Below are 18,972 nucleotides of genomic sequence, written 5' to 3'. Positions count from 1 at the left end.
TAATAAACACAATCACATTAATACAAAGAGCAATAAAAACAATACACATATCTGAGGTACCAACAGTGTGCTTGATGCCATCAGCAGAATTGTCCTCTTTATTAAGCTGTGATCTGCATTCTGCCTAAACTATAAGAAAGGTGAGCAGCAGGCCGGGTGCAGTGGCTCATGCCTGTAACCCCAGCACTTCTTTGGGAGGCTGAGGCGGGCAGATCCCCTGAGGTTAGGAGTTTGAGACCAGCCTGGCCAACATGGTGAAACCTGTCTCTACTACTAAAAAAAAAAAAAGAAAAAAATTAGCCAGGCGGCCAAGCGTCGTGGTGGGCGCCTGTAATCCCAGCTACTCAGGAGGCTGAGGCAGGGAGAATCGCTTGAATCGGGGAGGTAGAGGTTGCAGTGAGCCAAGATCATGCCACTGCAGTCCAGCCTGGGTGACAGAGCCAGATTCAGAGATTTAGAGATTTAGAGAGAGAGAAAGAGAGAGAGAGAGAGGGAGAGAGAGGTGAGCAGCCTGTATGCATGAAGGAAGAAGACAGTGGGTCATTCTCCCCACTAAATGGTGTTGGTAGGGACTGTTACATTCTTTGTGTTCTGTTGTGTTCTGATGCTTTAACTCAGAGCCTAGTGCTGTGTAGACCCAAAGACCAGAGTAAGAGAATGGAGAGTCCTAGGAGAAAGATGACAGAAGGGGTAGAAGATATCTTTGAGATGTCAAGCAATGAATAGAATATACAGGAATATAGAAGAATGAATCTGAGACCTTCATGCATCACATTCTCATTGAGTGGTACTTAGAATCATCTTTGAAAAACAAGGCTGGATACGCTGCTTGGGGCCCTGGGGAGGAGTGTTATCACTGCAGAGGAAGCTGGTTGACCCATTCCCTTGGGGGAATTAAAAGTTCTGTACCCAGGGTGGACCCCAGGCCTTATAGTCCCGAATTGTGCCTCAGAAGCAGGACAAAAGAAAGTGGAAGCTAATATAGTCATTGGCTGGGAAGAAAAATAGGTCGTTGAGAATGTTGGGGGAGAGTGTTGGAGATTAAAAGGGAAGGAAAATTAGGATGATTAAATAGGAAAAGAAAAATGTAGGTGGATAATTCACAGAAGGGGTTCAGAGTCCTTTTCACCTTCTTGCTGAAAATGGATTGTCCTCCAGATCCATTTTGTCAGAGGAACATGCCTAAGAATCCAGGCACAGAGCTGAAAGTACTTGATAAATCAAAAAGGAAATTGGCTTCCGCCTGAATGACTAAATACAGGAGAAAAAAATAGTGCAAAATATGGGATAAAATGTTTCCTTTTTTGCTTGTATGTTTCCTTTGTAAAGGTCTTTTGGTTCAGATTCAATTAGAGTCATATAATCAGTGTAAAGTATGTATGTTTACTGACAAGAAACAAATCAATAAAAAACAAAACAGAGCAGGGTGAGGTGGCTCACGCCTGTAATTTTAGCACTTTGGGAGGCTGAGGTGGGTAGATCACTTGAGGCTAGGTGTTCAAAACCTCGTCTCTACTAAAAATACGAAAATTAGCCGCGCATGGTGGCAGGTGCTTGTAATCCCAGCTACTTGGGAGGCTGACGCTTGAGAATCTCTTGAATTCAGGAGGCAGGCGTTGCAGTGAACCGAGATTGCACCATTACACTCCAGCCTGAGCGACAGAGACTCTGTCAAAAGACAAACAAACAAACAAAACACACACACACACACACACACACACACACAACATACACAAAACCCCCAGAGGCCCAGAAAGGTTAAGTGACTTTATTAAAGTCGCAGTGGTTTCCTGACTCCCAGTGCAGCTGTCCTGCCACACAGGGAAGGCAGCACCCCCATTCACCCTACTACTAGCCTGCCTGTCTTATTTCCAGGACAGCTTCCTCACCACCTTGGCACAAACTCCCAGTTCACTTGAAACAAATGGCTTAGCCCTGCTGGGTCTTGGTTTTCTCAGCTGCAATGAAGATATGGAATGGATGACCGTTCACAACCTGTGTTTCATTCCTAAAGAATAAGAAGGGAATCCAATTTGCCACCAACTCAGCATTTGCCTTCTCACTGCCCTGGAAAAGTAGTTTTTAAAACGTGGCCCCTGACCAGCAGCATCAGCATCACCTGGGAACCTATTTGAAATGCAAATTCCAAGGTCCACCTACTGAATCAGAAACTCTGGAGGTGGGGCCCAGCAAAGGGATTTAGCAAGCCTTCCAGGGAGTCCCGCTACAGCTCAAGTTTGAGAAACACTGCTCTGAATTTTTTTTCTGACCAACACACACGCGCGCGTGCGCGTACACATACACACGCATAGGTAACTAACTCTTCCGTGGCCACTAGCACCCCACGCCCATGCCTCCAGCCCCAGCCCCAGCTCTCCCTCCCCATTCCTCGCTGCTCCATCCTGGGATGATGAATGGAGGTCAGGATGCTGTCAATGGAGGACGCGGCAAACCCTTCCCAACCGACCGAGGGGGTCGCGGGAGGCTGCGTTAAGGCTTCCCTGAGACTGGTTTCCTTATCATTTTCTCCACCGCCGCTGTCTCATTTTCTGATGAGTTTGCTTTTAATGATTTATCCAACAGTTTGTCTTGCCGAAGACCATTGAGAGGTGGGTGACAGGAAAGTCTTGGTAGAGACTGGAAGAAAGGAGGGAAGGATTGTACATGGAAGAGCAAGGGTGCGAGGTGAAGCTAAAGAGGAAGTGGGGGCTTCAGGGGAGCCCCTGGGTTCAGGGAAAAAGGAGAAGATGGTGCTTTTGGTATGAGAAAGAAAACGAAGTTGGAGGAGAGCGCGGGTCTGAGGCACAGCAAAAAGTGGGTGTTAACGGGAAAACTGCCCTAGAGTTTGGGGGACTTTTTTTTTCCAGCTTCCTTTCCAAGACTTTTTCTTTGCTCCATTTTGCTCCTCCCCCTCCTCCCTGCCTCCTCCACTCCCCCCTCCGCCTCCTCGCGCGGTAATGGGAGGCTCCTAGGCAGGAGAAGCAAAAGAAGGAATTGTTTGCGAGTTCAGTCATCCAAAAAGCTTCTTCCATATGGAGGGACCGGGTGCGCTGGGCGCGGCGTCCCTTGCCTTGTCCTGCTGCCGCCGCCGCGGCCGCCGCTTCCTGCCGCGGGGACCCTGAGCCCCGGCCCGCCGGTGTTAGCCGCCGCGCGCGCACAGACACACACACACACACACGCACACACAAACACACACAGAAAAGACACAGGCGCACACACGGCGCGCACACCCTCACGCCCGCCACAGCCACACGCGCCCGCACGCGCCCTCCCTCTACGGCAGGCAACTTCTCCGTCCGGGGCTCCTTTGTTGCTCCAGCCGCGGCCGCTCGCCCGTGTTGTGTGTCCCCGGTGTCACCGTGCGTGTTGTGTGTCCGTGCGGCGCGGCGCTGTGTGGCTCCCTCTGCGCCCACCACGCTGGCCCCCGGGCCCCGGCTCGCCCTCCCCAGGCGCGGGCTGCAGCAGAGGTGAGTCACGTCGCTGAAGTTTGTTTTCTTTTCATAAAAAGTTGTGTTTATTGTTGGTTCGGGGAGAGGAGGGGGCAGGAGGCGGCCGCAGGCCGAGGCAGCGCCAGCGAGTGACTGCCGGGGGACGTGCCGGCGGCTGGAGCCGATTCCGAGCGCTCGGCCGGGCTCCCGGGGCTGGGAGCTGCGGCCGAGGCTGGGCGCGCCGGGCGCCGGGCGGAGAAGTTGGGGCGAGGCGGGCGGCGGGGGTCCCGGGGGCTGCAGCCGCTGCGAGCCGTTGCCGGGCCCAGGGGCGCCGCATCTGGTTCCCTGCAGCAACGGTGCGGCCGGGCGATGGTGGTTTCGTCCCCGCGGTTCCCGGAAGCTTCTCGGGTGGAAGAAGGACCCGGCCAGCCTCTCAAACTTCCCCCGAAGGTTGACACCAGCGCCCGGGCCCCATGCGCCAGGCAGTGGGGGGGAACCCGAGGCGTGGCGGCAAATGCGTGCAGTCACTCAACACGCACTCGGCCTCTTCGGAGGGTGAGGGTTTCTCATAGTTGGCGTCTTCTAAAGGAAAAACACTAAAATGAGGGACTCAGCGGACTGAGGGAAGCATCCCTAGCTGTTGGCGCAGAAGGGCGAGCCTGAAGCCGAGTGGCCCGAGGTGTGTGAGGGGCTGGGGCAATGGTGAGAGGTGTGTGTGAGTTCGTGTGTGCGTGTATGTGAGCCTGAGCGCGCGCGTGTGTGTTCGCGCCAGCAGCGTCCTCCTGGGGTTGTGATCTTGGAGTTTTTGTTGATGTAACTGTGAGAAGGTGTGGGAAATGAATCTCTGGAACCAGTGGGACGGGGCTGTGGGTAGGGCAGGGAACCCAGGAAGAATTTTCTTCAGGAGTATGGAAGGGCCTGCTTGACTTTCAGGATGCTCAGTATTAATTTGCTTTTCCAGGTGATGGGAGAATGCTGAGCGATGGGAAGCAGGTGGACCTGAAGGAGTTAATGGAGGCTTGGGGATTTGTTTGGCTGAGTTTTGTTTTGGGGATGGGGGTGGCAGTGCCAGAGTTGCTTGGAAGAGAGTTGTGCTCCTCCAGAGATGTGGCAGTAGAGCTAAGAATACCGAAACCACACACCAGCAATCCCAAACAGGCACTTTTTGGGTGTGGTGGGGTGTTCTGCTGCTTCCCGCATCCCTTCTCTGCAAGTTCAAATGGGTTCGCATAAGTTTTTGACCCGGAGTTACCTCTTTGAGTGGACTGAGTGAAGATTATATTTTGGTTTCAGGCCCTTGTGCCACCTGCAGATGCACTGTGCCCAGCACACATTTGCCACCTAGTTCTTTGTTGTCCAGAATTCTGTACACATTGACCATTGGATGAATGTCATTTTAAAGCTTCTTCAGTGTGCAAACATTTCTGATTTATTCCACGACTGGGGCCTAAACAGGCAGCCCAGCTCTCTCATGGTTTTTTTTCGTCCCTTTGGTTACAGCCAATAAATCAATCTTCGTTTTCTCAAGGGCAGCATGGAAAATATTAAACCACAGTCTTTTTGGGCTGCGTGTGGGGGCTAGGATGCCCATACATCTGGGTGACCTGTTTTCTGAACTTAAAGTAAATCTGAGGCAAGAGGTTAGCCATTTTGAGGTGTGTAACAGGTTTCCCAGAAACATTTCTGAGGTCTTATAATTGGTACTTTTTAATGGTCTTGTAATTGAGACCCAGAAGCTTCTCGTGGTAATCTGGAAGCACCTTGGGGTCAGTGGGACAGAGGCCGGGTAGAAACAGCAGCGGAGTTACTATTTTCCTGCTATATGAGTTTTTCAAATGAGTTTATGCAAAGAGGTAAAATGAAAGAAAAAAGAGTTGCCTCATTGGGCCACTTTGCTGACACTGCCCTCCCCTGTATAGATTTATCACTCAGAATTTGGCCCTTATCAGGAGGCTGGAGGGTGTCTCCACACCTATGAAGCCTGAAGATTGAGACCTCAGACACTGTCTCTTTTGTCCTCAATGGAGATACTTCAGAAGGGCATCACTGCAAGAGACATTCGCTAGGGAGCAATTGTCCCCCACACCATAGGCCACTGGCTTTACTTGGGAGAAGAGGTTTCTAGAAGCCGGGATGGCTGGTTCTTTGACTACAACTGGAGAGGGAGGGTGTGGGGAAAAAACAGAGAGGACTCTGCTTAGCTGTTAATTGGTGAGCCAGCTCATGATAAGCAGTGTGATTTATGTTCCTTTCCACCCTCCAAATGGGTCCAGAGATTTTCCTTTCTTTGAAGTGCTTTTTCAAGTGTTTGGGATCCCAGCTCTCTTCAACAACATGGTTTCCATGCCCTAAGAATGAATAAGAGATTTTACCCATGAAATAATTCAGTTGACTTTCACATGGACCCCCCACAGTTTGAAAAAGGAGGGCAAGAGGTAAGCCTGATGTGTCACAGTGTTCCATGTGCCCTAGGGGGTCTGGGTTCAAATTTCGGCAAAGCCGCTGCTGTGGTTAATGAATTAGGGTTTATCTCTGTGTCTTTCAAACTACAACAGAAAACTCAGGTGCACAAAATAATTGCTGTCCAATACCTTGTGGCCTCTGAATAAGAAAATATTAACTTGGCACCGAAAGATAGTATATATTTGGAAGTTGCTTTCTTTCCTCCAAACTCTAAGCCCTCTTGCTATCTGGGAATATATGGGACAGGAGAAAAGAATTGAAATTTGGGAGGGAGAGGAAAGAAAATAGTATGTTCCATTTAGAAAAATCTATTTACTCTTAACATACGTAACTTCTTGTCATGTCCATAATTCAATTCAGCAAACATTTTTAGTCCATCAGGCACCAGGCTGAAAGCTTCCTTGTCCCAGGAGAGTAAGCTTTCTTAGTCAAAGGATGGTTCCTCCTCAGTTTTTATTTATTGCACGAGCATCTACTTCTAATTAAGAAAATGGTTTTAAAATTATCCACAATCCCATGGACTTCTGTTGCTCATCATGTGTGTACATACTTTTTACATAGTTGTGATAAGAGTATAAACACTTGTTGTCAGACAGCCCTGAAGTGTCTCTACATTTTTGACTATAGACTCTCAGAGAACAGATGTAGCCAGCTCCTTTGCTGTTGGTCGGAAAGACCCAAATCCTAAGTGTGCTCCCACATGGAGCCTTAACATGTAACATTTTCATAATTTATGAGGTTGACTCAAATATTTGGGGTTGGGGGTGGGATGGGAGAGGGTGTTTGTTTTTAATCTATAAACCCATGTTTATGAAAAGCTTGCCTAGAGAAGGTTTTGCTTCATTGGAGCCCTCAGGGTTGGTAACGGATAGAGAGGAGGTGGAACAGGAAGGAAGGTTTAGAGGATCCATCTCAAATGGCACTGCCTTTAGGAGGGTTAGGAAACTGGGGTTGGAATCTAAGCTCTGCCTGTGAACTCCATTCACACTGACTCAAACCACTGAACTAATCTATTCCTACATCTCTACTGCCACCCAGTTAGATACCTTCCCCAAGTTTGCCTGCTCTTTCCTGCCCTTCCTTTTATTACTCCACCATCTTTTTCATTCCTGCCACCACCACACTTGTTGATGCCCTTGACAATTGTTGCTGGCACGTAGCTGGGCCCCCCAGTGCCAACCTATGACCATCCCACCCATTCTCCACCAGTGCTATAATCAAGTCACCACCCAGCTTTAAAACAATCTAGGTTTAAAATCCTAATTTCTTAAAATTAGGTAATTTTAAGAAACAACTACCTGCTGTGTAGCTCTGTCCTACCTCATGATAATATTACTTCAATAGGAGCCACCTTCTCCAATCTAGTAGCTGACCCTTGATTTTTGCTGAGTTCTTTCCTTGCCTCTGTCTTATCACCCCAAATCCCTTCCATGTAAGCCTGACTAATTTTGTATGAGGCCTGCTTATAATGTGATCTTAAGAAATATTTGATGACTGTTGATGAAAATGGACTGCTGAACACAAAGGTAATGGTTTTGTGAAGTGTAATCACTGTTCTTAATCCGTTGTTCATTTCAGCAAGGAGCCGGGAAGCTGGATGTTTCAGGAGGCCTATGCTTTTAGAAAAATCACTTTTCTACTGTTTTCCTATTTATAAAATGTATTGATAAGGAATTACTATGGTTTATAGCAATGCACCTTGTAAAAAGCAAACACTTCAGAACTGTTTATTCTGTTCAAAAGATGAGATAATTCGCTTTTTCCTCAGTTTCAGAACAAGCTTCCTGGAACCCACGACCCATGAAATCTTGTCCACATTTGTACCGTCTGAGGGTAGCAGCTCGAAAGTAGAAGAAGTAGGTGAGGTTTTCTGCTCAGTGTGATAACTCTGGCCTGTTAGGTCAGCCATTTGTTCATGTTTTGTGTTACCACTTGGAGATGGTTTTTCTCATCCTCAAGTATTGGAAGTTCAACTTTGAGTGGAATCTGGACCAAACTTCAGGTTAGTTCTAATTCGGTTCATATGCTCTTTTAGTCAAAGCCTGTGATGACTATGTGAACCCCCTTGTTCTGCGGCAAGCTCTGTCAGACATGTTAGATACAAACCGTTTACTATGGGATTTGGAGTCCAAGCTTGCTGTGAAAAGGTCCCGCGTAGGTTTGGGTGAGGAAAGCCATCTGTTTATGTCACTGTCAGTGGTATCACAGCAAATGCCTTGTGGTCTGATGTACTGGGCAATGTTTATCTCACAAAAATCAGCGGGATTGTGCTTCTTCCCATCTTCTGAAATAAAGTTAGGAAATAATTTCTCTTTTCCTAAAGTGAATTTGGCCTTCTCTTCAAAGAAGGCCTTTGATGTTTGGGATGGGATTATTGGGCAGTGAGAGGAAATCAGAGCAGAAGGACACAGTTAACCTAATTCAGTTGCCAGAGAAAATGTTGAGGAAAGTCTCAACCCGTTCTCCTGGTTAGCAACAGGAAAGTGCATAATATGGGTAGGGTGGGTAGGGTTGAAGAAAAATTACCGGAAGCTGAGCAGTGGAAAGTAGAGCAAAGGAATGTTTATTCTTCTCCAAAGTGAGCTTGGATGGTTTTGGACAAGATGAAGGTGATGAAGTATGTGGAGGTTGGCGCCTTCATCCTTTCGACATGCTTTTATTGAGTGCTTGCTGTGTGCCTGGCATCAGGCGTAGGCTGGCAGGAATTAATACCAGAGCCCATGCTCCATCCAGAATCCTATTACTGACCTAAAGGGAACTGCAGAGCACTGCAATGCAAACTGTAGGGTTAAAGTACTTGGAATGGGTCCATTAAGAAAGACTTCTTGGCCTGGCGAGGTGGCTCATGCCTGTAATCCCAACACTTTGGGAGGCCAAGGTGGGAAGACTGCTTGAACCCAGGAGTTCCAGACCAGCCTGGACAACATAGCAAAACTCTGTCTCTACCAAAAAAAAAAATACAAAAATTATCTGGGCGTGGTGGCATGTGCCTGTAATCCCAGCTCCTTGGGAGGCTGAGGTGGGAGGATCACTTGAGCCCAGGAGGTCAAAGTTGCAGTGAGCTGAGATGTTGCCACTGCACTCCAGTCTGGGCTACAGAGTGAGACCTTATCTCAAAAAAATATAAATAAAGAGAGAGAGAGAGAGAGAGAGAGAGAGAGAGAGAGAGAGAGAGATGGGAGATGGGAGATGGGAGATGGGAGATGGGAGATGGGAGACGGAGAGGGAGAGGACTTCTTGAGAGAGAGGAATTGCAATCTCAGGAAAAGTCTTAAAAGCAGAGATGGGACCAGTAGTTCCAAAATGTCCTTTTATCTTTCCTTGTACGTGTTGTTCATTATTTTCTTCCTTAAAACTCATTTTCCTCAGTGAATAGTAGGCCTAAGTATGCTGGAGACCCAACATTTCATGTTCAGAATAGTTTTTTTTTTTTTTTTTAAATACTTTTTGGAAAGTTAAAACCTGGTATCTTCGTTAACTGCGCAAGCTCAGAAATCTGGGTCTTAAGTTCCTAAAACCAATTATTGAGTAGCTTTTGGGGAGAAAAGGAGAAATGTGTGATTTTAAAAAATTTTCATCTACATGAGATTTAGCTGAGAATCCTAGAAATACATGCCTGAATTCAGCTTTTTAGCTTTCAATTCCATTTGCCATTTGTTCTACCGTCTGTGGCTCTGAAATCGTTCCCAGGGTACCAAGTGAGGGGACATTTATTTTAAGGACATGAAAGTTGCCCAGAAACCTCCTTGACTGCTGAGAGGAAAATAGCACACAGGATGGGAGCTACAGGTGAGGAAAGCGGGGCCTGTGGAACTGGCTGGTTGTGGAGGCCTTGGAGCCCCCGTCACCAAGTCTAGGTTGGAACTGGACTTTGGAAGAGAGCCCTCCCCCACCTTCCCTGGCTCTGCCAATATTTTTCCAGATTACTGCCAGCCAAGTGCCTTTACCAGTCTGAGCTTACCTAATATTATGATCCTAGCAGGTTTATTAGGTGTGGGTGACAGTTAATTGGAGAGGAAAATTGGGGAGTTCTGGGTTTATTAGTTTTTCTATGAAAGCAGAGGCTGCTCTTAAAGATTTCAGAAGTCATCTTTCCCACTTGACTGTCTTTCTGTTTTCGGTCTTATGACTATCATTTCACAGTGGTGTTAGGGGAGCTCTTCCTTCTTACATAGCTCTACCCAAGTGAGAGAGACTTAAAAATGCAGTCAGTCCACACAGTGGAAATTTACAGTTGTTTACCTGTGTCATTATGAATGGTGGTTTTGTAATGAACAAGTTATATACAAATTTGCTGTATTACAGGCAAGAGTTACAGTCTAATGGATCCTCCAACGTACAGGCCTCTGAAATAATCACCTGCAACCCTGTCTTCAGAGTTTTGGTGGTCTGCCATCTGCGAAGGCCCCACAGTCAGGTGCTTTCATTCTATAGGCTTCTGTTGCAGAGCTGGAAGCTGGGGAGTTAGGCCTGGCTTTGCCTGTCTGGACCGTGGCAGCTTGCCAGCAAGTTTCACTGGGTGGTCTTCAACAATGGGAGAAGGGGGGTGGGGGAGCTCAGCTCCCTCCCCAAAGAGGAACAACAAGGTGGCTTTCTATAGGTGGGTTTCACATTGGCAACCGGTCCCTTTGTCACTGACACACCATATAGGTCTTCAGTGTGGGTGAAAAGAATTAAACAGGTGGCCTGAAGGTGGTATTGTGATGGGGTTAATTTGTGTTTCGGATTTTACAAATGAAGCCTTGTGTTTATGTGGCGAGCCTCCCTCCCAAGAGAAGTAGCACACACAAGCAGCAGGTACCCTTCATCGTGTGAGGGAAGAATTATTATTCTCACTTGTCATGGGAGACGCAAACCTCCCAATGCAGCCTTTCACCTCATCGCTTAGGGAATTAACAGTGGACCTGGAACACAAACTGAGGTCAGCTTGTCAGTGCCAAAGAGGCAGAGCTGCCTGCCTCCGCTGCCCTTCCAGCGATGGAGAAAATGTCACTGCCATTTAGTGAGCACTTACTGTGTGCCAGGCCTTGTGTTAAAGCACTACAAGCATTATCTCTGCAATCCCCCAGCAGTGCTGTGAAAATGGGCATTATTGTCCTATTCCGCAGATAAGGAAGCTGAAGCTTAAATAATTGTAGGGACTTGTTTTAGTCTCACAGCTGGTAAATGGCACAGCCAAGATTTCATTGCAGGTCTGCTGAGTCCAAAACTCGAGTTTTTCTTGAAAAAGAAATGAAGGAAGCTTTCTCCCAAAGCAGAGCTCTTCTAGCTTGGGAAAACTGTTTCTTCTACAGCTAACAAAGTGTATGGGGTAGGTGAAGGTCTTTATGAGACTTGCCATTAAGAGACTCAAATTTAAAACTGGGACTACAGCTAGGAGATTTCGAATGGCTCAGCAGCAGCCCCACAAGAGAAGCCAGGCTTTGTGGCTTGGCTAGTGTCAGACTTTGCAGCCAATGGCTTTGTGGCATAGCTGGTGTCAGACTTTGCAGCTAGTGGCTTTGTGGCACAGCTGCAAACTTTGCAGGCAATGGTGAAAGTGACCTCCATCTCAGGTTTCATCTCAGAATATGTCTCTTGATTTTTCCCCCCTCCCCTGGGATGTTTTCTGAATTGGCTGTCCTGAGTCTGCTGCTTCTTCATCTGCCAGATGAATCCTTTTGCTCCTAGGATCTCTGCAAGTCTGATCAAGCAGGTCCTCCATGCTCTTGGTGCGGTGAGGGGGAGAAGATATTTGGCCCAGTAGATACTTTTTACTGGTCAGGAGAAGTGGCAGCTTGTACAGAAAACACCCTGGGGAAGGAAGTAGCAGCTTTGACAGACAGGTAACTGACAGAAGATGGTACCTTCCAGGCAAATACTCATAGAGCAGCCACCAGAAAGAATTTGACAGGCAGTTACCTGCAGAACAGCAACGCAGACCTCTCTGCTGACTTAGGAGAATGATGGCAATTTGGTTGCAGAGGACATGTAGTTAGTTACCCTTGTTCCTTGTTTTTCTGTAACAAACATGGAAAACCTGAAGCCAAGGTGTTCTGGGTTTGGGGGCACACAGGACCCCTGGGTTTAAGATATAATTTTGTGACCAGCTGCTTGGGTAATGGAGATGAGGTCATGAAAACTCAGTGTGACTTTATTTCCCTGTCTTTATACGCTGACATTATGAGGAAGCAGTGAAATGGGAGAAGTGTTCCTGTAAATGTGAGAAGTGCCTTCTCACCTCAGAAGCCCAAGGCCGTTGGCCTCTGTGCTTACCCAAGATGAGTTAGGAGATAAGAAATAATAGGGAACTGGCCAGAGGTTAGAGTCTGGGCACAAGGGATTCATCTGCTTCTGTGGTTCTGTTTTTATTTCTCAGGGCAGGAGCCTGGATTGGAGGCATTTTGGTCATATTGTCAGAGATCCTCCTGGATCCCTCCAGACAAGCTGCCTTTCCCAGCCTTGTGGGACCAGGCAATGAAGGGTCTCAGGTCCAGGGGGAATTGAGAGAGGAAGAGGACTTATGGCTAAATAATTCTGGTTAACATTCTTTTTTGAGAGAGGAAAGAACAGAAGGCATCTGTGGAGTTTCTGGAGTTCCCATCTGAGAGAACAGAAGTCAGGAATGAATTTTACAAGAAGGGTGAAGTGCTAGGAAAGATGGCTGTGTTGCGGGAAGGAGCCATATTTCTGGAGCCACTTCCAGGTTTGAGATTGCGCAGCATCCTGGTTGAGGGGAGGCTTTGGAACCAGACAAGCCTGGGTTTCAATTCTGGCTTTGCCAGTCGATAGGTATGTGACCCTAGGCAAATTACATAGACTCTGAGAACCAGTTTCTTAGGGTTATTGCAAAGGAGAGGCAAGATAATTCACATAAAGCACATAAAATGCATTGGGAGAAACCCGTAGAAGGTGGCTGTTATTATTAGGGAAGGAAAGAGGAACAGAGTGGAAGGAGGGTTGCTGCAAGGATTGGGCAACTAGAAGAATAAGCAGGTGGGACAGCCCACTGATAGAGTCCTCACTGGCTCAAGGTTTACAGAGAGAAAGAAACGTGAGGATGGAGAGATAGAGGAGCACGTGGAGGGGCAAGGCCCTGCCTCAGGTGCACCGTTTGATGCCAGTCATTGGTCCTGGTCACCGGGTAGATAAACCCCCCAAGCCTTCCCCTCCACTTCTTCCCCAACTCAGTGTATCCCATTCTATCAGGTGTGCCAGAAATCTTGGAGCCATCCTTGACTCTGTTCTTTCTCTCATGCTCCTTTAAATTGGCCAATAATATTGACCTTACCTTCAGAATGTTTCCTGAATTCTGTACCTGCTCACCGCCCTGTCTTCTATCAACGTTTCTGACTTGGATTCTCAAAATAAGCTTCCTAAGTGTTCTCTCTGCTTCCACCCATTCTTCATAGAAAAATCAGTGTCACACTTTTGAAATAAAAGCTAGACAAGGTCACTTCTCTGTTCAGAACTTCCATGGCTTCCTGTTTGATTCAGAGAAAATATCCAAACACCTCACTCCTTCCCTCTCAGGGGTCCTCACCTCACCCCTTCCCTCTGAGGCCTCCCTTCCCCCCTTGCCTACTCACACAGCCATGTCAGCCTCCTCCCTGCTCCTCACACTGGCTGGGCAACGTCCTCCCAGGGGCTTTGTGCTTGCATTTGCCCACTACCTGGAAGGCTTCTCCCCAGATGCCTGCATAGCACCCTCCCTCATTCCATTCAGGCCACTTGCTTCATGGTCACCTGAACCTGACCACACTTTATTAAACAGCACTCCCACCATCATTCTCTCTCCCTTCAACCTAATTTCTTTCCCTCCATGTTATCACCTCCTGGCTCGTGTTTATTTGTTCTTTTGGTTATTGCCAGCTTCCCCTCTAGACTGAAGATCAGTGGAATCAGGGACTTTGTTTTCTTCCTCACTGTCTTCCCAGTGCCTAGAATAGAACCTGGTCAGTAAGTGGTGCTCACATTTTTTTTTTTTCATTTTTGCTAGTTTGCAGGCCTCTACTGGATCTCAAAAGGGATGTAATAGGAGTTTCAAATAAAATGAAATAATTACGTATAGATTTATGTAAGAAAATGCGTTCTGGAGTATATGTATATGGGGGGAAATAGGAGAGATGTCCCGAGAATGCTAATGTTAGAGCATCTGTTTCAGAGAAGCTAGGAAGCATTGTGCAAGGGTGCAACAGAAAGAGCCCAGTTTCTTTTATCTTCCTCAAGGTAACTGCCCTCAGGAATGTCCACGGGTGTACCGGTTGCTCCATGTCAGTAAATGTAAGCATGGATGCCCTGTCTGCCCTTCCTTATCATTCACTTAAGAGGAATCTGTTGAACATCTGCTTTGTGCACAGCACTGTGCTAGGCCTGGCTAGGAGATGCAAGGGGGGCCCAGCTTACACTCTTATACCACCAGCAGTTTGCAGTCCTGTTGTTCATCTGGGATTTCCTGAGTGTGCCTGGGCCATCTACTTTGCCGCTCTCCTCCCTTAGCAGCCTAAGTTGAATCGGACTTCTGTTGAATCTGGTTTTGGAACCACAAGCCAAGTACAGGGGGTGAATTTTAAAACAGTTTAGTTCCCCACACACCAGAGAGCCTGGTAGGGCTGGCCCTGTGCCAGGCACACAGGTGACAGACATGGTCTCTGCCATTGGAGAGTTGACAGGCCATGCAAGTAAGGAACCACACATTTGGATGCTCACCCAGAGGGGGACAGATCTGACTTAAATTGTATCTTAGTCACTTCTGACGTGGTTCTAGATTTAGAAGCTGAGAAAAAACAAAAATAGGGATAAAGATCCCAAGAGGTCTTGTGCTGACACCAAAGGTGGACAGATGTGCCTGAGAAATTGCACAGGCGAATCCCAAACCCCACATGTAAGCCTCTCAGGGAGCTGGGAGAAGAGCCCAAGCCTCCAGCTCCAGTTTTGTTTTGCTTTGTTTTGCTTTTAATTAATAGCCCTTTTAAAAAACAATTTCAGGTTTATAGGAAAAATTAAGCAAAAAAGTCATATACAGACTTGTCGTTCCAATTTCCCCAAATCACTTAACCCCACCAGGGTCCCCTATTATTAACATCTTATGTTGGTGCAGTATATCTGTTACAATTGATGAGCCGATACAGACACATTATTATTAAGTAAAGTCCATAGTTTACATTAAGATTCACTCTTTGTGTTGTACATTTTCTGGGTTTTCACAAAATGTGTGATGACATATACCTACCCACCATTACAAAATCATATAGAATAATAGTTTCACTCCCTAAAAATCCCCTGTGCCCCACCTAGTCATCTCCCCCGCCTCCCCCAGCCCCTGGCAACCACGGATCTACTGTTGTCTCTCTAGTTTTGCCTTTTCCTGAATGTCACGCGGTTAGAATCACACAGCTTATGCCTTTTCAAGATCAGCTTCTTTCACTTGGCAATCCCCTTCAGTTTTAAGTATGGCTTTCTCTCCTTCCCTGCCCCATACACATTTCTAGCTGGGGAGCAGAGCCTAAAAAGGAGCCCAAAGCTGTGTGCTGAGACCCAGCTCTGACCAGAGCCCTACAGGTCTGCAGTGTGGTTCCTTTATCACCTTCCACTGAGCATGCCGGCCCTGGTGCTACTGGGGTTTAGCCCAGGCTGGTAAACTGTCAGGAGCTGCCTGTGTTTGGGTTCCACATCTGGAAGTATCAGCTGTGCAGACCTTCCCATCCCATCCCTAAACAGAAAGAAACGAGGAGCACATGGGCTGTTTGCCTTCCTCCTCGATAGTTTGTTTTACTAGCTTTGGAGCTGTGGATAGCAGTGGGGAAGTGAGCGTCCCCTGGGCAAGCAGCACTCTCGCATGCCTACATCCACATCCGGTGGTGGTGGCAGGCCACAGGTCCCTTAGCTTCTAGAGTTTCTGCTTTTGGTCCCACCCACGTTCCAGTGGTGTCTGTGTTGAGCCCTGAGAATGATTGAGCACTGGGACCTGTTTTGTGGTCGTTAAGGAGGAAGACCAGTAAGGCATAAAGAGTTTGAGGGCATTTTCCCTGCAAAGAAGTGCCTCTTTGTTGAGTGAGTCTCGAAGACTAGGATTCCCTGGGAGTTTGGTGACAGAACCCCCAGGATTCAGAACACTCACCAGCCACTCTCAACACAAGGCACTCTGGAGGACAGGTGATGATGGTGGTTTTTATAAGGCATAGAATGAGGAAGCTCCTCCAAGCCCACTCCAACACTGGACCACATTTAAGAGAAAGGAAAGTGCATGTGAATTGGAGGGGGTTGGTGGGGGTGGACCAGTTGGTCACGTGGACCATCTGATCCAGGCTGAAAAGCTCTCAGGGCTGAGGAAAGGTAGACAGGGTTCCAACCCTGAGGAACAGGAACTTAAATTTAAACCTGCTGGGCCCAGTGGCTCATGCCTGTAATCTCAGCACTTTAGAGGCCAAGGCAGGCAGATCTCTTGAGGCCAGGAGTTTGAGACCAGCCTGGCCAACAGGGCGAAACCCCATCTCTACTAAAACACAAAAATAGGCGGGGCACAGTGGCTCATGCCTATAATCCCAGCACTTTGGGAGGCCGAGGTCAGGAGATCAAGACCATCCTGGCTAACACTGTGAAGCCCCATCTCTACTAAAAATACAAAAAATTAGCCGGGCCAGGTGGTGGACACCTGTAGTCCCAGCTACTCAGGAGGCTGAGGCAGGAGAATAGCATGAACCTAGGAGGTGGAGCTTGCAGTGAGCCAAGATCGCACCACTGCACTCCAGCCTGGGCGACAGAGCGAGACTCCGTCTCAAAAACAAAACAAAACAAACAAAAAACCCACAAAAATAAGTCGGGTGTGGTGGAGCACGCCTGTAATCCCAGCTACTCAGGAGGCTGAGGCACAAGAATCACTTGAATCCAGGAGGCGGAGGTTGTAGTGAGCCGAGATTGCACCACTGCACTCCAGCCTGGGCGGCAGAGCAAGACTGTCAAAAAAACACAAACAAACAAACAAAAAACCCAACTTCTATTGCTTCAAGTTTGCAATAAATAGAGAGCTGAGGCCAGCCAGTACCTTCTCACGCCGAAAGACATTAGCCAGGTATTTCAGAGTTCCGTACAAAGGAGGAATGAGACTCACAGCACACCTCAGAAAGTCACCTTTTGGACTATGGAAATTCCATGCTGAGGATCCAAGTCCACACCACCTCCCCCTCTGGTTTTCTTTTCTTCACCTGGCCCATCCTCCAATCTATAGCCTGACCAATGACTCACTAAGAGCACTGGGCTGCCATTCAGTGGCTCTGCCTACCCCATGTAAGTGCAGACTAATATTACGTGTCCCAGGTTTGTCCCTAAGACTGTGAGTGCTAGTGCAGTGGAGTGTTTAAAGTCCTTTGAGCTCTTCAGAGGAAGAACTACACTCTACCAGCAAGCCAGCCTTGCTTTTGTTAATTATGGAATCAGGGTGCAGTCTTCTGGACCCTGTTTTCTTAGGTCTAACTGTAGAGCCTGGAAGGCTGTAACAGTGATTACTAACCATTACCCTATCTAGAAGGCTTGGCCCTTACCTCAGTTTACCTGGAGAGGCAGATGATAAAGAACTACTGAACTATGTAAGTGTGGGACCCATGTTCCCTACCAAATCCAGCCTTCACTTCTAAATCTCCCTTCCTACATTCTGTCCGACAAGTAGTAGGTACAGTGATAGTCCCGAGAAAGAATCCCAGACTGGCTTCCGTAGATACACGCCAGGTAGTGTGTGTCTATGAGTAGGGGCCACGTTTTCTGAACCAAAAGACAAATGTGTGATCTGAAAAAGCATTTTGTTTTTGTTTTTCCTAATGTGGGGGGAATGGGGGAATCTCAGAAAGGCTAATTTATAAATATCTTGTACTACATGAAAAAAATAAACCTCACCTTTATCAAAACGAATGGCATTCTGTACAGTAGGCTTATCCAGAACCTCCCAATGCTGTGGTCATTGCTCAGAGCAGGAGGTGCAGAGAGCACAGAACGGGTCTTTCTCCTGTGGGGTGCTTCAGCCAGTGCTGGTGGAAAGCAGTCTCTGGTGTGGTCTGGGTCTTCTCTAGTACTTTCTCTCCAGAGCAACCTGTAGACATGAGGGTGGGCTCCTGGTTTTACTGACCACCATTCCATGTCCCTCTCCAGAAGAAGCCAGCCTCCAAGTCATTGGAACAGCGAGGCCCCTTAATAACTAAGTTCCGGATCCCTTGAAAGTCAGGAAGTGAAGAGGAACTGGGTGTCCAGTTGAGATGGAATCTTAAGCAGGCAGAACTAACTTTCCCCATATGAGAAATTAACCCAAATGCCAGTGTTAATACCGCTAATCTGGATGGGGGAAAGGTAGTGAGACCTCATTTCTGTGCATCTCAGCCAAGGTGAACCTGGCTAGGAGGTGCTGACCTGTCTCCCTTGTGGAAATAATGCTACCCACTAAAGCTTGTGATACCCACTGCAGTCTGCCTCTCCTCAGTCGCTTGAGATTTAGCACCGAACTGTTACTGCTTATCCAAGTATCAACAATAAGCCTTGCCTGAGAGCAGCACATTCATGCCTCTTCAGTCAATTGCCGTAGGGGCCTGAAGTCATTTGGAGCCATCAGGGTGGCCTTTCAATTGACCAGTTAACAGATATTGAGCACTATGCCTATTGCCTTCAAGACATCTATATTCTAGTTTCTGAATATTTCTTAGATCACAACAAGAGGTCATACTGCCTTGAATCTCATTATCCATATAATCTCCTTAGGAGAGTGCTTTGCTCAGGGTAGGGGCTTTGATGGTCTCTATTGTTATCATCATTATTATTAGTTGGGCTTGAATGAGCTGCTGATTTGTAATTCTCCCACAAGAGCCCACATTCTTGGAGAATTTGTCTATTTGAAAAGTTTTGTCAATTCTGGTAAGTTGTATAGGTAGAGAAGTGGAGGCACAGGGAAAAGTAGTATGTTCATAAGCCCAAGCCGGCTTCCTTTATGGGTCTGCACCTGGACCTCAAGGCCTCTGCACATGGTTGATTCTACAGTCAGGGAAAAGCCAGCCAGAGTTGACAGCTTGTCATTGGTGAGATATGCACAGTCCTGGGAAAAGCGCTTCCTGGATAGGGAAGC

The 18,972-nt window shown here is 47.5% G+C and overlaps 1 protein-coding gene across 13 annotated transcripts in view; it reads left to right on the top strand.

Moving 5' to 3' along the window:
* Positions 1-2,384: 2,384 nt before the first annotated feature.
* Positions 2,385-18,972, top strand: part of LOC105470388 (BOC cell adhesion associated, oncogene regulated) — a 77,033-nt gene continuing 60,445 nt past the window's right edge. For 2 of the 13 annotated variants that reach the window (XM_011722326.3, XM_071092413.1), the window contains exons 1-2: positions 3,008-3,467; positions 7,660-7,747. The gene's annotated coding sequence lies outside the window, so the exon portion shown is untranslated. Of the gene's footprint in view, positions 2,610-3,006; positions 3,468-3,742; positions 4,108-7,659; positions 7,894-18,972 lie in introns of those variants that run through there. The other 11 variants (XM_011722325.3, XM_011722324.3, XM_071092412.1 and 8 more) reach the window with 10 other exon arrangements.

This window comes from Macaca nemestrina, chromosome 2 (genome assembly GCF_043159975.1).
Source record: "Macaca nemestrina isolate mMacNem1 chromosome 2, mMacNem.hap1, whole genome shotgun sequence".
Lineage (NCBI taxonomy): Eukaryota > Metazoa > Chordata > Mammalia > Primates > Cercopithecidae > Macaca > Macaca nemestrina.
This window is presented reverse-complemented; position numbering and strand designations above follow the sequence as displayed.